The sequence below is a fragment of the Cyprinodon variegatus genome, unplaced genomic scaffold (assembly GCF_000732505.1).
Source record: "Cyprinodon variegatus isolate N-32 unplaced genomic scaffold, C_variegatus-1.0 Scaffold224, whole genome shotgun sequence".
In the NCBI taxonomy this organism is placed as follows: Eukaryota; Metazoa; Chordata; class Actinopteri; order Cyprinodontiformes; family Cyprinodontidae; genus Cyprinodon; species Cyprinodon variegatus.
In genome coordinates this window covers 440,161-456,680 of record NW_015150677.1, presented here as the reverse complement: position 1 = coordinate 456,680, position 16,520 = coordinate 440,161, and the positions used below count along the sequence as shown (strand labels likewise).

Genomic DNA, 16,520 nt, shown 5'->3' with positions numbered 1-16,520 from the left:
TAGAGAGCATTCAAGTAATTAACTTAAACAATCAGCAAAAAATTCAACCATCTTAACTCAGTCCAAAAAAAAAGAAGGAAGTATTTAATGAGCACAATGAACAAAGTTTCTTTCTGGAGGCTTTTCCACTTGTTGCTCTCCATCAGTAAAAGGTTTCTGTTTACTAAATAACTTCTGCAGACAGGAAGCGCGATCCAACTAGTAAGCCTGTTTGTCTCAATTAATTTAAGTTCCTGCTTCGTTAAGCTGTGAATAAAAAAAAAACAGGACACAGTCATTAGACATTTAATGACACCATTTTAGGACGCTCGACACCAGCAGAGGTGGACGCACTTATTTGTGGCTGTTGACTGGGACTTGTGAACAAGTATTTCAATCAGACAATGTGGAGGTTTAATGACTGCAGAGGGTGTTTTTCTGAGTGGAACAGACTCTTCAAATTCCTATCTGTCCAGTGACAGAAAGAGAGGCTCTAGCATTACGGAGAGCTGGGGGGTAATTTGGCTCTGATGGCCGATGGAGTGGTGTTTTATTTTATTTATTTTTTTTAGGGGTGACAGCCTGTGCCTGGTTAACCAAATTGTTTATTAAACTAATCCTGCAGATTAGTATTCAAGACATGCTGGAGCCAACAATGTGAACTGAATGAACTGTTAAAGGTAGAAAAATACTAAACATGCACTCTGTGTTAGTAAATGAAACCAATCCATCCAAAATGATTAAAATTACAAACAAATCAAGGGGAAAAAATACAGAATTTATCACATTTGCTAAATAAAACCACTTTTCCTTCGTTTCCTTATAAGATATTCCTGCTTAAAGACGCTGTTCTTAGGACACTTAGTGACTACAATGTGCAGCTAGATATTTCTGTGTGATGGGAAAGGATTTTCCTCCAAGCTTTTGTGTGTTGTTACTGCAAGCAAACTATGTCCCAAAATAAAACTGGAGATTCTGTATCAGGACTTTGACCTTGAAGAGGCAGCAGTTTCCCCTCAAAAGCACAAACACAGGGAAAGGCTTTTAGCTCAGTCTGTGTTAAGACAGGATATGAAACACATTCAACTACAGCTTCCTTGCTCAACATATTGCTAGACCTTTTTTCACATTCCTGTAAACTGAAAAGTGTGGCATGCACACAATTTTATATGCATATATATGCTTTAATTTAAACCAGGGGAGGTAACCTACTGCTATTCAGGCCCTCCACTGTGGCTCTTCATAACTTTGGCACCATACTAAAAAGAGTGTTTTTTAATGAACAAATAAAGGCTAGTTCTGCTTTAATGTCTGTGCTTTTTAAGGCAACAAGAGAATGATCCAAAAAATTTGGTTTTTGCTTAAGTTTGTTAATTTTATTATCAGGCTGCATTCTCCTACTTTATTTTCCATCGATTTGGGACATATTCAAGAAAATCACCCCACAGTTTGATGACAAAATGAAGCAAAAGATGTTTATTTAACTTCTTATTTAAACTTAAAACTTTTTATGATTCTAGAATATTTTTGTTTATCATGATTGATGGCCAAAATGGCTGGCTGGACTGTAAAGGAGGATCACTTCTAAAAATGTTTTCCTTGTATTTAAAAGCTGGAGGTTTGGTAGTAGGTGAACCTCTGCCTTAAAAAAGAACAACTCCCCAGCTGTATTGTCCCAGCTGAATAAAGTCCTCCTACAAGCACGATGTCACCAACAACATCATGCCTCTTCATAGCCATGGTGTGCTCAGGGTAATGGCCAATGCTAGTCTTCCTTCATGCATTTATATGAAAAAAGTCAAAAACCAAAGAAATGTTGGTCTCTTTTAGCCAGAGCACCTTCCTTTGCTTCCTTGCAGCATGTATAGTGGTTTGAAACAGAGCTGTAGCACCATGATAGAGACCAGGATAGGTTTCACTAGAAACAGGCTTTACTGATGTCCACCAAAGAGGGTCATATCCAAAGGTCAACTCAAAAAACAAAATAAAACAAACAAAAAAGATTGAAAAGTGATGCCAACATTACAGCAGGGATTGAATAGTTAGGGAATCAGCCTTTGCTCAGACCATACAAACTCTTTTAGAGACAATACATGAGAAGATCAGCTCCAGATCTTTGAGAACCATGAATGTCACTGTGTTCTGTACCACACTGAAGCAGAGCATGGTCTCCTGTTTTTGGAAACTGGGCTCAAGGAGCATTTAAACCTATGATTTTGACCTCAGACACTTCTGAGAGGACCACTGTCTGCTATTGAACCTGACTGACCAAGCAAGTAAACAGGCAATGATGTGAAAAAGCTTATGAGGAGTATGAAAATGTTCAGAAGGCACCATACAAATCCCGCCTCACCCCCCAAAGAGAACAGAAATAAACAATCAGGCCACCCTAGAACACTTGTATTCGAGTAGAAAAATAATCTGGCAATCACCACACAGGCTCAGAATTTCACAGGCTGAGCAGATCTGTGAAACCACAATTATCGAGGCCACCCGTTCAGCCAAGCCGAAACCACAGAATATCACTGCCAACGTGGTGCAAATGAACGGCCTCTCTGGCAGTTAGCAGCATCACAAAGTGCTCCAGTGTTGTGAATCAGACACAGACCTTCATTTAGAAGAAACTCAACATAAAACCACTAATGCAGATCTCAGCCAAACAGAGCTTGCATTTCATTTCTATACAGATGAATGCATTCAAATGTACGACTGCATTTTATCCTGCTGGATTAAAGCAGCTAGTATTCAACACAAACTTGTCGTATTGACTCTGCACCAGGTGAAGCAAGTTGTAAGGCTGGCTGAAGACATCCTGGTGATGTCGTTTCATGCAAACCCTTGCAGGAATAAAAATAAATAGATAAATAAAACAACTCTAGTTCTTCCATGACACACCTTTCATCGCTTCTGCTCTTAATTATAACGTTTGAAAGCCAGAGGAATGCTGCAAACCATTTGCGTCAAACTGCTGCTCTGCATCTAGAGCTTCCATGGTGAATTCCTACTTTTAATGGTACTTTGGATTACTTCTTTCTCCTAACAAAAAAAGCTAAGCAATAAAAAAATCACTTATGAAGGGTATGGAGAGTCAGTCTGTGGTTAAGGAAGGAAAAACCGGGAGGGAGATTAGCTAACAGTGCCTCAATGCCGTCTTGTCTGCGCCGTCGACAGTTTGGCAGCTAAACTGTCTGTAGCCTCCAGGCTTTACTACAGGCTCTGCCATATCAACAACACCATGTTTCCTCTGACACACAGACAGACAAACAAACTAAAGCCGTAGAAACAAAGTACGGTGGCAGCCTAGCAGATTCAACACCTGGAGAGAAAAAAAAAAAAAAAAAAGAGTGATCTCCCTCTTCCTCTGGAGGACACGTGTGCTCCCACCCACCTCCCATTACCACCAGGATCTAAGCCACCATAATTTATACCTTTGTTCCCAAATGGAGGACAGCATGCAGGAGCTGGCTAGCTGCGTGTGTAATTACGCTCAAGTGAGGGGATGCAGGGCCGTGTGTTTTGGGGCAGGGATTTGAGGCCCGGAAGGAAGGAAGAGTGGGGGGGTGGGGTGTGTGTGGGGGGGAGATCAAGAGAGCGAGAACAGAAAAAAAGAACGAAAGAAGCAGTGAAGCTAGAGAAAATCTGGTTATTTTACGCACGGCTGCTTTGTTAATAGACACTGTGTGTGTGTGTGAGTTTGGGGGAGGGGGTGGTCGAAGGGGGTGGGTCAGCAGGAAAGGGCTGTGTTTATCCAATCTGTTCCCTGCCTTTACCATGTGGTAGGAAAAACCACTGGCCGACTCTTGGTCTGATCCCAGAGGACACAGAGCCAGAGACGGACAGACAGAGAGAGAAGTAGGCCACGGGGGGTGGCCAAGAAAACCTGCTGGCAGAGCGAGAGAGAGAGCGAGAGAGAGAGAGCACGAGGGTTTGTGTGTTCATGTGCTCACTGAGCTTAAGAACCTGTTATGTGGTTTCCAAAACTGACTCCGAGTCTCTAGAAATCACAAGTGAGTTGAAGTGTGCGAGGACAATGAAACAAAGAGACCAAACAGCACTATGAGTTTCTGTCTGTCGCATCAAAGTCCTACAACTGATGAAAAAAACTAAAACGTTCAGAAATGTATAAAGCTTGAAAGTAGAAACTAGTGCACTTCTGGGAAAGCTGGGATTAAACTGATCAGAGGCTGCACATCATGAGACACCAAATAACAGGCTAAATGTATTCCCACGTGTCTCTACAGCTTCTAAACCACAGAGTCCACCAACAACCAGGTCAGATGAAAGGAAATCAACTACCCCTGAATTGGGAAAGTAAAAGATGCCTCCAAAAGTGTCATTTTTAAGGATTACATAGATACGCAAGGTGGGTAAAAATATAATTTTTTTTCTCCACAAATAAATATTGATTCAGACAAGTCATATTCGATTAGTTCCCCCTGACCAGCAGGTTTGTGATCCAGTTCTGTGTGATGCTAATAAAAGGCAGAGCAAAACTTTAACATAGCATTGATACAGTGGCAGACCGGCATACGGGACATCCAGAGAGCAGTGGCCGCCAACCTTATAGTAACGCAGTTGGTTTGGGGTGCAAACACCTTCAGTTTGTCTCATCTACTCCATTCAGCTGCAGAGCGAACTGGTTTACGAGCGATCGCTACAGGGCTGCAGCACAGGAAAAGATCAGTCAACCAAAATGCATATGTCATACAGCTGTGGCTCGATTAAGTCATGTTATTAATCTGTGGAACACAACATATTGGGCAATATATCGATTTTACTGATTAATCGAACTAATATATTTTTATACTTTTTTGGTCTTTAAAAGTGTTACAGCTTGTATTTAGTTACACTTCTGGTCAACTTTCCAATAAAACAAAAATAAAAAAGAAAGGAAAGTTTTCATAATCAAGTTCTGTTCATTTGTTTTTATAAAAAAGGGAAAAAAAATTTCTAGATTTCATTTCTAAGCCACACCATCCAGCTATAGTGGAACATAACATGTCAATCACTGACTCCATTAGCAATATATAAATACTTTAAGTCCAGATTTGTGGGTAGGTAGCACTAAATGAGAAAACAGGAAGCCTTCATTTAAGTGCGGCAACATCTCTGACTTGTAGTCCACTACAGATGGAGTAATGATAACGAGAGAGACAACCTGATTGATGGTGCAGCAGAAATAGTTTCTGCAGAGGTTAGAGTGAAAAATGTAAGTTTACCAATTTGGTGTGGGTATATATATATATATATATATATATATATATATACACACACATACATACATACATACATACATACACACACACATACACACCCCTTTACTTTTAGATGTCAACCCGGCAGTTAAAACCGAGCCAGTCTGTCTCCACCTTCCAGGTACCCATTTCTACCTGTGCAGCCCAGAGCACATGTTCCCCAGAAGTATAACCCTGCTAAGCAACTTATTTTCAGATATGTTTCTCAGGGGAAATAAAAACCCTTCAGCTTTAAGAGCGCTTTAATTGAATTTTAACTCTCTATTTGCTTTTTTTTTTCTTTTTTTACTCATGGATATTGTTAAAAAAAATATATCCACTGATATAGCATGGTTGCTCATAAAGACGAAGTGATGAACAACTAAAATGTATCAACTGTTACAAAATAAAATTGTGTGCTTCTACTTGTATATATAAAAAAATATATATTTAAGGATTTAAATCGATACTGTGATACACTGTGACCAAAATAATTGAAATACAAATGGTAAGGTTCCTAACATTACCCAGTCCTAATGTTTAATGTGTAAATATCCAATTTATTCACATCAAATATGCGTTTATGGATGCCTTCTGGTCAGGCTTCTCTTCCCCCACCGATCCTGGTATGAACAGGGCCCTTTTATTAATAGCAGGGGCTCTTTTGGTTGGGGAAAGGAATGGCAGCAAGTGTTAAAATAAACAGAAAAAAAGAGCTGTGATACACCCCAGGACTGCAACGTACAATTATTTTGCTTATTGCCTAATCTGTCGATAATCTTTTTAATCATTTAATTAGTAATCGGATAACAAAAGGTTCCATAAAGAAGAACTTTCTACAGAATTGAATCAGGTCAAGCTAAAACTTTTCCACTTCAGGATTTCTGGACAGAGAACATCGACAGGTGGTAAAAAAAAAAGTTTTGTATCCAATTGCAAAATATTTATAAATTTTTTTTTACAATTTTGGTATAATTACTCCTCTGAGTGGGTCGCTCTGTCAGCGAAAGGTATATTTTGGAGTCTCTACACTCCCATTAATGATTAATCACTAAATTTGTTGATTATTTCAATAATCGATTAATCACAATTGATCCGATTGTTTCAGTTTAATTCACCCTGAACATGTGAATCAACCATTACATCTATAGAAACAATTTGTTTGTTTTTTCATTTTAGTGTCCTAATTTTCCAGTATTTAATTTGGTTTTAAAGTTTGGATTTTCCAGTGAGCTGTTTAACAACCTCCATTTGTAAAGTTAACACTTTTTTTTTGTTCATTAAGAAGAAAAATGCATGTTCTGCTTACTGTTAAGGTTCTCAAAAGCTGATCAACAAATCAATTCAACTGTGGATTCATAATAATTCAACAAGTCAAGTTTCAAATGAAGTTTAATCTCCATGAATACAATTTTTTTTTTTTTTATGAAAGGAAACTAAGGCTACGTTCACACAGAACGTGACCCAAATCCAATTTTTTGCCCATATGTGACCTGTATCTAATCTTTTCATTTCAGTCTGAACAACACAGATCCGATTTTTTCCAATGCGACCCAGGCCACTTGGCTATGTGGTCCTGAATCCGATACGAATCCGATCTTTTCAAATGAGACCCGTGTCTGAGCAGCCAGGTGGCATTCATCGGACCTGAACGTCATTAATACCCAACAAAGATCACTATTCTGCGTCTTGCTTCACAGAAGTGGGAAGAAAAACAACAACCATGGCGGACGATGATTAGGCGAGCCGTCTTTTTATTAACCATCTTGAAGAGATTGAGTTTTTAAGGTGAGGAAAGATCACTAGATGTGCTCAAGCATTATCATCCATGTTTACTTCCGTAAACACAGAGTACGCTTGCTTTAATGTCATTGCGTCCTCTGCTGCGCATGCGGGACACTTGCATTGTATGAATGCAGTTCACAAAGGAGATCACATACAAGTTGCATATATTTGGAAATAGGGGTGGGTATCATCTGGGAAGAGCCGATTCGATTCAATTCTCGATAAATAGCTCAGCTAGATTTGACTTCAATATCGATATTTTTACTTTCAAATTACTACTCAAAGTCATTCATTCAACAAAACCAGCCAAATATTATATTTATGTGCAATTTATAAGTAAGCAAAAAAATAAAGTGCATTTGGTTCAATGCATTTAACATATTACAGAGACCAAAAATTTGCCCAGTTTTCTTGGACAATGTTGTTCCATTCCGCAAATTCTGCCCCGCTGTGAACAATAAAAGTGCGCTGTAATAACACCCCCTAGGGGTAGGGAGGTATATCGATATTGAAAACCAGAATACAGATATTAAATAGTTTTTAAAAACATCAATATTAATCTTTATATCCATCTTTATGCCCAGCCCTATTTGGAAAAGTGAACGGCAAGGCAAAAAAAAAAAAAAAAAAAATCGGAATTGAGCATTAAGGCCTTCAGTGTTAACGTAGCCTAAGACAATTTATTGTGTATTAAGATGACAGCGGATCAGAGGGCATTTCCAGAACCTTTTAATGTTGGATTTGAGGGAGCCATGTAGCATCTTTACTAAAAGCATAAACTCAACGTTTATGAGAACATATTAGGTGTGTGGCTTTGCAGCTTTCACGCTTAACCCCATGATTGGTCGATTAACTAAAACCACAGAAATCCTTTTTAAGAAACTAATCAGAAAAGAACTTGGGTTGGGGTTGATTTATCATTTCAGTGGAACTCATAAAATAAGAAATGTTTTCAAATTCTGATAATTTATTATGAAGGAAGTTAATTTCAAGGAATTGCCCATAATTAAGTCTTAAAAGGTGAGGTGAATGTTATGCAGAAACCAAAAGATAAATAGGTAAAATGTCAGTTATAGTTTTTTTCCAAGCTCAGAACAAAGATAACTGAATACCAACTTTCTCATGATGCATGTAAAGTTGTAGAGAGCTATCGCTAGTCTCCAGCATAAGATTTAAGATTTAGTTATTAGTAATATAGCATATCAGGCTACATTAAGTGTTTCCAAGTTGAATGCAATAAAATCTTAACTATGTGAAAAATTAGGTGTAAATCTTTACCAACTAAAAATATCTCAAGCCTGTTTAAAATCAAAAGGTTGATTAAACATTTCTATGAACATCTAAACCCCCAGAATAACTGAAGCGTTGCAATGTGGTTTTGATTCTTGTGAATATTCCAATATTGGCTAATTTGGGTTTTGATTAGAAACTGTGTGGGGGCTGTAGGCCTAAATGAGGATGGGAGATGCAGGTGAGGGGGAAATTGCTGCTCAGCATTGAAAATTATGAGAACGCAGCCTGCGGTACGAGCTTGTAGGCTCAGGGGGAAACCCTGTCTCTCTGCTCAAAGGTTCAAAGATCATACCCCTTTCAAGATGTACAGGATTCCTCCCCAACTATGAATCTGCACAGAATGCTGGGTTGAGTATCCCGTTTCAGATCAAGTCATAAGGAGATTTGGAAACATTTCTGTAGAACAGAGGTAGACTTTCCTAATTCTCTTTCTTGATTTTCAGTTTTACATAAAACATGAATCAACCTGGAGGAAATTCCCATAAAACGAAACCACGAAAGCATTCACCTATGAAACGCACAACACAGACCATGCAAGAAACGCCCCACGGTCGCTCATCAATCACCGCCATCGACGTTTTCTTCTACACCAATGAGTTAAGCTGATCTGGATTAACTCCCCAGGGATTGGCCCATTTTACTTTTAGCTCCGCCCATCTGACTGCTAACAACCAATTAACCTCCAGAGTAGTTGCTTTAAGGATGTGGGCTAACTTCTCCCCTGGGACAAAGGCCCCTTCCGGCTAGATGCACACAGGGAGTTAGCTAGAGCTAGATGGGGACAAAAACGAAGCCGCGGACATTTTGGATCAGGTTAAGTACTGTATGATTGACCTGACGGTTAGCAGACTGAATAAGAATCAGTCATTTAGAAGGGAGACGTGGAAAGAAGTCAAACAGAGTTCCCTAAATATTTTCCATTTCAAGCACCCACACTTTGGACTTGATTTTGCTTCCTACCCCTTCCTGTTTCTATGTCGATTAGAATATTTAAGTTCAAAACCCTGGCTAGTTTTTTTCACTTGTATTTATCCATCCAATACAAAGTAGAAAATGGCTTCCGATTCAGCCGTAAAGTGAAGGACAAGTTTCACACATGAGATCTGAAGAATAAATATCAGGAAAGCTGTAAAATGAGAAGAACAGGTGGTTTATCTGTGATTTTTTTAGCAGTTCTTAAAGCCTTCTTTTAACTCAAACAAATATAAAACTTGAGTTGGTATATGATAAAGTAGCTCATCATGTTAAATGAATCGATGCAAAAAGTAGAGCTGCACCCATCAGACCTTCCCTGCAAAATTTCCAACTTCTTTTAGATCAGGTTTTTTGCAAACAAGAAAATCAATGCGGTCAATTTTATTCCACATAGAAATTATTCCGATTTATGCATCAAAAATAGATAGTAGGTCACTAACTTTTATATGATTCTACTGACCTAAAAAAAAACTAAATTTGGATGCATTAAAAGCCTAGAGAAGTGTGGAGCTCTCCGTTTGGATGCATATGATAGGATTTTATCTGCTGATCACAATGAAGAACAGCTCCATTATAAAAAGCTGCCATGGTTTGGAATTGTCTTGCGTTGGACCGAAAACTCAAGTTTTGACAAAACAAACTGAAGATAAAGTGAATCATCTGATTCAGTAAAATTTAAGAAACTTAAAGACTTTAGAAACAAAGAAATCAACTTCCAGGCTGTGTGGGAGCCTCGTTTAAAGGCCATACACATTTGCTTGCATGACTTAAATATATTCTTTTACCACCTATCCTTCTCCTCTCTGACCTTCCAGATCCATCTCCACTAACTGGATGTTGATTCCACAAGCAAGCGGCACTTAACCTTTCATCGGGCATGCGAATCACTTGATGGAAACAGTGACAGATAATGTGGAGACGGAGGGTGGGGGTGGTTTGTGGACGCCTCAGCAGCGCTATTAAAGCACAGAAAGAGCCAGGAAACTGATGAGATCTTAGTAGCGCTGACGCCGCTTTTTAGTGATGGGATTCAGCAGTAGCTGGCGACACAGAACTCCCACATACTTTCAAGTGGAGCGTCCTTGGGTTCGTCTTTCCGGATTTGCATCCCGACACCGGTTTGGTTGGCGGTCAGCAAAGATGAGAGAGAACATTCTACGCATCCAGACTGGCCGGGGTCAAAAGACAGGATTAAAATGCATGCAGACATATGGGTCAGAGATGTACTTCAGTGGCCGAGAAAAACACATACAACCCACACACAAACACTTGAGAGCTGTATTTACGCCAGCCTCTCCTCTAGGCACAGCACTTGGTCCAGAAGGCCCTCTCTGCAGGAGGAGGAGAGAGGGTGGGGGATGCAGCCTGGCAGGAAGAGGGGGCAGAAAGGGAGACAGGTGAGGCAGGGTGTGGGGGGAGGATGAGCAAGGGAGAGAGACAGTGATGACACTCGGTTTTGAATGTCACCATGGTGCTAAAGCTCCCTGCTAACCTTTTGGCTGGAAATGATATGACTGGAGGGAGAGAGGAAGGGAGGATGGGGAGGGGAGTAGACGACAGGGAAGCAAAGATGGAGAGAAAAAGAGATGGAAAGGGTGACAATGAAGAGGAGGGAGGGAGGCAGGCTCTGGTTATGGCAGAGGAGTGGGTGGGTGGAGGTGGAGCAATAGATGGCAAAGATGAAAGAGATGGAGGCAAACAACAGCTCCACTTCTATTCCCTCCCAAAAGGGCCGCTATCTATGACACATGATGATAGGAGACAAAATGGCCACCCTAACAAACACCAGTCCACTAGTCCTCTGGCTCAGACACCCAACACTGGCCTGTAAACACTACACTGACCACAACAGCTCACCACCTGCTGCTACCTGACCTACAGACTGGACAACCAGCTGCATTGTGGGCCAGAAAATCGGTCATCCAACACCAACCTTTATTTCTACATCCCAAGAGTAAAAAGGGATATTTTCTAATTACTTTCAAACAGAATCAGGAACAAAAATCTACACAGCGGAAAACTTGGGAAGTGACAAAACATTCAGCGACAACATAAATCAGGTCTGAAAAGTTTATAACCACAAACAGCTGTTGGCTGATGACAAAGCAAATAGCTTCTAAATAACACCTGCTTATTATGTTTTAGCCAGCGGTACCATAACTTTGGCCTCCAGTTCAAGAACATTGTTAAAATCAAGAGTTGCTACGAAAGGTGTGAACTGACTCAGAGTTGCTCTTCCAGTTAGTCAATGAAGGGAGAAAACTCTCACAATACGTGATCTTTAGTTCCAACTAAAAAAAACAACAACAAAAAAACAACAACAGAAACAGACTACATAAGGTGATCTGCATTAATCTGCAGCTCAGCAGTTGAAAAATTATTAGATTTTTCTTCATGATATTAGGAAGAAAAATATCACTCAAAACATTAGAGGTGAAGTATGATAACAGTTAAATGCATATACCTTGATGAATATAAATCTAGTTTTTTTTTTTTATGCTATTGCTTCCTCTGATAAAGAAAGTTAAAGATCTGAGTTGGAGAAAATAGGAACCAGCGGGTCAGACCGAGAAGGAACCTGAAATCTTTACAGACCAAAGACCGACTGATTCTGCATTTTTCTACATAAAGAGCAAACAAAGTTTGTTTTTTAAGTGAATGTATATTAAACCAATTATGATGCTGCCATTTCAAGTATTTCCATGTTGCAACAATATTAACTTATTTTCCCCCTGACAGAAGACCACACCAACCCCTGCTGGGTGCTTCCCGAAAGACACTTTATCCAACATCCCCTAAACCAGAGAGAAAAAGAATCCAACCTGGATTAAAAAAACAGCCACACTCAATCGTATAAATGCCACAATTTCGCAGATATAAAATCTGTTTAAAGATCTCTGCCAGTCCCTAAAACGATATTAATCTGAAAACTTCTGTTCTTACTATTCACACAAATATCACAGTGAGTGAATTCATGTTAATGTAAGAGTATAACCACATAATCAGTCTAACGATCAGAAGAATAAACCACACATGGCCAACATGGTTAGTACATGTAGCCACATCACTCTCTCTTTACACTCAGATACTACAGCGACTAGAAGCTGATCTAAAAAAAGGAACTAAATCTGAGAATCTATTTCAACAGCTATAAGACTGAAGTTAGTAATGATGTTGATGCACCTAATCCAACAAATAAAAACCCAAACAACAGAGGGGTGAACCCGAAAACTTTACAACCTTCTAATGAACCACAACTAACACCGTTTCTCCAATCCTTTATTCTCTTTTTTTTTTCACATATTTGTTTTTTTCATTCACCAACATCTGGTTGCTTTTAAGATCACAGCTAAATATTTTCCTGCACAGTAAATGTAGCGAATGTGGCAAGTTGTAGATTAAGTCGAAGCCCTAAGGGAGAAAAATTTAAAGGAAAAACAGCCACCTTCACTGAGCAATAGTGGTTTAGAATGCCCAAACATCAAGCAACATATTCCAATATTTTAAGACATCCGAGTTTTACTACAATAATCAACCCCCAAATCTACGCAAAGGTTAAAGTGACTTAATGTATCCCAACTAAGCTCAGCCGCCCGCGATTTTACAGCTTCAGAATTTGCACTTTTTCAAAACAAGAACATCATTGAGACAATCAACACTGATCGCACAAATGATTCATAGGTCAGAACTACAGCCTCTTTAAAAACATGACAAGCGATGGTCATCTGTTCAAAACTTTTGTTGTATCCTTCACAAACTAATGACGCCCACTACACAGTAACAAAACCCCAATCTTTTCATTTAGATTTTGTGAGAGCAGATTGGAAATGGCACACGGAAATTTTATGGGTCATAAGTTGGAATATTAGATTTTTTTTGTAACCAAACCTAAAACTTTACAGATTAGGCTAAATACTTTGATTAAAAAAAGGATTGCCAAGAAGTTATTTTTTTTTAGTGCAACAAGTATTGCATATGTTCTGTCTCATCTTTATTATGTAGACCAGGGGTCTTCAACGTTTTCCAGGCCAAGGACCCCCAAACTAATAGTAAGATGGAGTGGGGACCCCCTAATTTTATATATTGTATGAAATTATTTTATATCAAACTGGTCCTATAGTCACTCTATTACATATGGAGTAATGTAATGAAAGTAACTTCACCCCGGGATTATTTAAGTATTTCTGATTCTGATTCCTGGTTGATGGGACAGGTGTTGTGAATGAAACAGTGCCCAGCTTGAAAGAGCTCCTGTGCGCCGCTGAACGTGTGCATTGATGACTGAAAGACATCTTCTGGATCCATTTATCTGTTTACTACAGTGTGTTGAATTCAAGTTAATGTGTATTTAAAGAAATTTCAATTAGTGGAAAAAATTGCAGCGAGGAATTAAAAAAATAAATAATAAATTTTAATCAACCAAAACTTTCATGACCCCCATGCAGTACATCTGCGGACCCCTTAGGGGTCACGGACGCCCTGTTGAAGACCTCTGATGAAGACAGTACCAAGTTAGATCAAGATTTGTGATTCTAACAGATCAATAAAAAATTTTCACCTAAGCAGCAAACTTTCCTTATATTAGACAACGAAACTGAATATTCTGGTCACGAGAAAAAAAAAAGATTCTAGTGAGCTGATGGAGGTATAATAGACTCAAAAAAACAAACGAAACTGATGGATTAAAGGATGCAAATCCTCAAACATCAAAGTACACCAGAAATTAGAGACAGGAAAAGTGAAGTCAGATCATTTTTATTTTCAAACAAGGGAATTTTAAAATTAAATGCCCATATTTTAGGGAGTAACCCATCTAAAGAAACAACCTCACTTAAATTAGACTTAAAATCCAAACCACAAGAAAAGAGTTGGAAAAATGAGAGGAAATGGTGCTAAACATCTGCTTTGCAGTGCTGTGTGTGTGGTCGGGGCCCTCTTATCTCTCACTCTGTGGCCCGCTAAACGTGACTAGCTGCCATCTTGGCTCACAGACACAAGGTGGAGGGGGTAGCAGCAGCTCCAGGCTCCCTGGCAAACAGGAGCCGAAAAAAAAAAGAACGGCTAAAGTGACAAACAGAATAAAAGCTACAGGGAACCATTTTTTTCCATTTCTTCCTGATTTCTTTTGCTGCACCGCAGTTACGTGAGAGCAGTAAAGTGACCATTATGCAAGTGGACGGATTACAGGAGAAAGATGGCAGAATAACGCAACAAACAATTGCAGAACAGCCAATTTAACTGAGATAATAATGTAAAAGTTTGGTTTCCCGATTCCTGCATATGAACAGTCACAACAAATGTGAGGTACAGAGTTACTCGCAGGTGTTTGGGACTTCGAGTAACAAGTGTAGCCTTAACGGTTACTAAACTTAAGTCGCTGGGGGAAAAAAACAACAAGCTCGTTACAGAATCCTATAAGTATCTAAAAAAAAAAAGCAGTAAAATAAAAAATAAAAGATTTTTAATCTGTATCACCGGCGAAAAGTGGAGCAGAAGATGCGTAAAGTTGCACTCGGATAAAAAACAGACAGAGCTGGTTGGGAGCTAACTCCGGGGGGCTAATAAGTGGTTCACAATAAGGATGGGAGCTGGGCTAACAGGCTAGCTGAACTTCTGTGTCCTCGCGCTGGGCTAACCTCCAACGGCTAGCACGGCTAATTAGCCTATCAGCGGTATTTCGCACGTCTTTCTGGACCAGGGAATGCTTCGCTCATCTCGGAGCTTCGCCACTTTAAAACTCTTTCCCCGCCACCCTAAAGCTCCACGCAGGAGTATTTCACTCTCTTTAGATATTAAAATGTGTCTTTATATATAAATAAAACCAATAAACCCCATAAAAAACATGGTTGTATGGAGTGACCGCCTGGCCTCACAGCTCCCCCTCCCTCCTCCTCTCATCCACTGCTCCGTCCAATAAAACTAGCGACTACTACAAACACCACTACCCAGGAGAAAAACAGCTACCGTTTTTAAATATTGAATCTTTATTATATAAATGTGTCTGAAATATAGCATTAAACTCGCAGGAAGCGTGTTCGGAGTCCCGTGCCAAGTGTTGTCCGCTGGGAATCTCCCTCGGAGAGCTCCGCTCATTCAGCAACAGCAGTGACTCACCTCTACGATCGAGCCACCTCGTGTCTCCTGGAAGCTTCAACACAATTAGCTAACAGGGCTAACCGCTTAGGATTTTAAAACACTTAAGTCAACAAGCTCGGGATACAAAAAACATAAAAAAGTTGAAAGGGGAAGTGATTCGGGAATACGTGCGCTCTCCTTGTATTTCTGGGAATATTTCTTTCCACTTTTCAACTAACTAATGGGACCGCTGTGTGTGTGTGTGTGTGTGTATGAGGGAGCGATGCAGCGGGTGGCAAAGCTAAACTTGCTATTGTTAGCATCTCGGCATGGCAGCTTCATGGAGCTTCAATGACTTTATGTGTAAAATGAGAGGAAAGAAAAGAAAACAGAAGCCGATAAACAAGCGGTGACCGAAAATGGTCGTTCCAGCTTGTTAGCCCTGGAGGAAATGCCCGTCGGGTTCGGAAACAACAACCGCACTGTGGGTTTAAGAGTCCGATTGCGTTGAAAAGTATAAAAAACTTAGTATTCTAAGACAATAAGAACTATTTTCATTCAAAGCCACCGTATATAGAGTTTCTATCTAATTTCTATTGCAATGTGTTCGAAATAAATGTAAATGCACTTATTAAAAAGAGGTATTTGTTAGCTTACCCAACAAGCTCGGTCACTTCGGGCTTTTATCAAATCAACTCCTCGTTAGTATGGTACTATCTCCGCTCGCTTGAAAAAAAAATCCACCGTGCTCCTTTTCTTTCCGAAATATAAATAAAGAGAGGGAGAAAAGTTCAAGTTTTCCTGCTTTTCGGGATATATTTCTCCGGCGTATCTCGCATCCGCGACCTCTCCGGCTAGTGTGCGTTGCTCTTCTCTCCTTTGTGTTAATTTCACTCAAATCGAGTTTAATCCGATCGATCCCTCGGCTGGCCGCGCTCCCGAGTCCTCCCCTCCAGACACTCGCTCACCTTCCTCGGCCAGGGGGGGCGCGCTCCCGAGGACCTCTCATACAGATAAACAGGCGGCGTGCGCGGTCACTGACCCTGCCGTTCCCGACTGACGCTCTTTCTGAGCTCCAGTTTAGGGATGCAAAAGAGGAGCAATGGCCCCCACTTTGAGACCTTTATGTGTTCGAAAAGATTAATATTTAACAGTTAATTCACGTGATGATTTGATGTC

General features: G+C 39.9%; 1 protein-coding gene across 1 annotated transcript in view; it reads right to left on the bottom strand.

Moving 5' to 3' along the window:
- The window catches only part of chd7 (chromodomain helicase DNA binding protein 7), an 81,765-nt gene extending 65,453 nt beyond the window's left edge, over positions 1–16,312 (bottom strand). The window contains exon 1 of the mRNA XM_015380894.1: positions 15,999–16,312. The gene's annotated coding sequence lies outside the window, so the exon portion shown is untranslated. The remainder of the gene's footprint in view (positions 1–15,998) is intronic.
- Between the last annotated feature and the right edge of the window lie 208 nt (positions 16,313–16,520).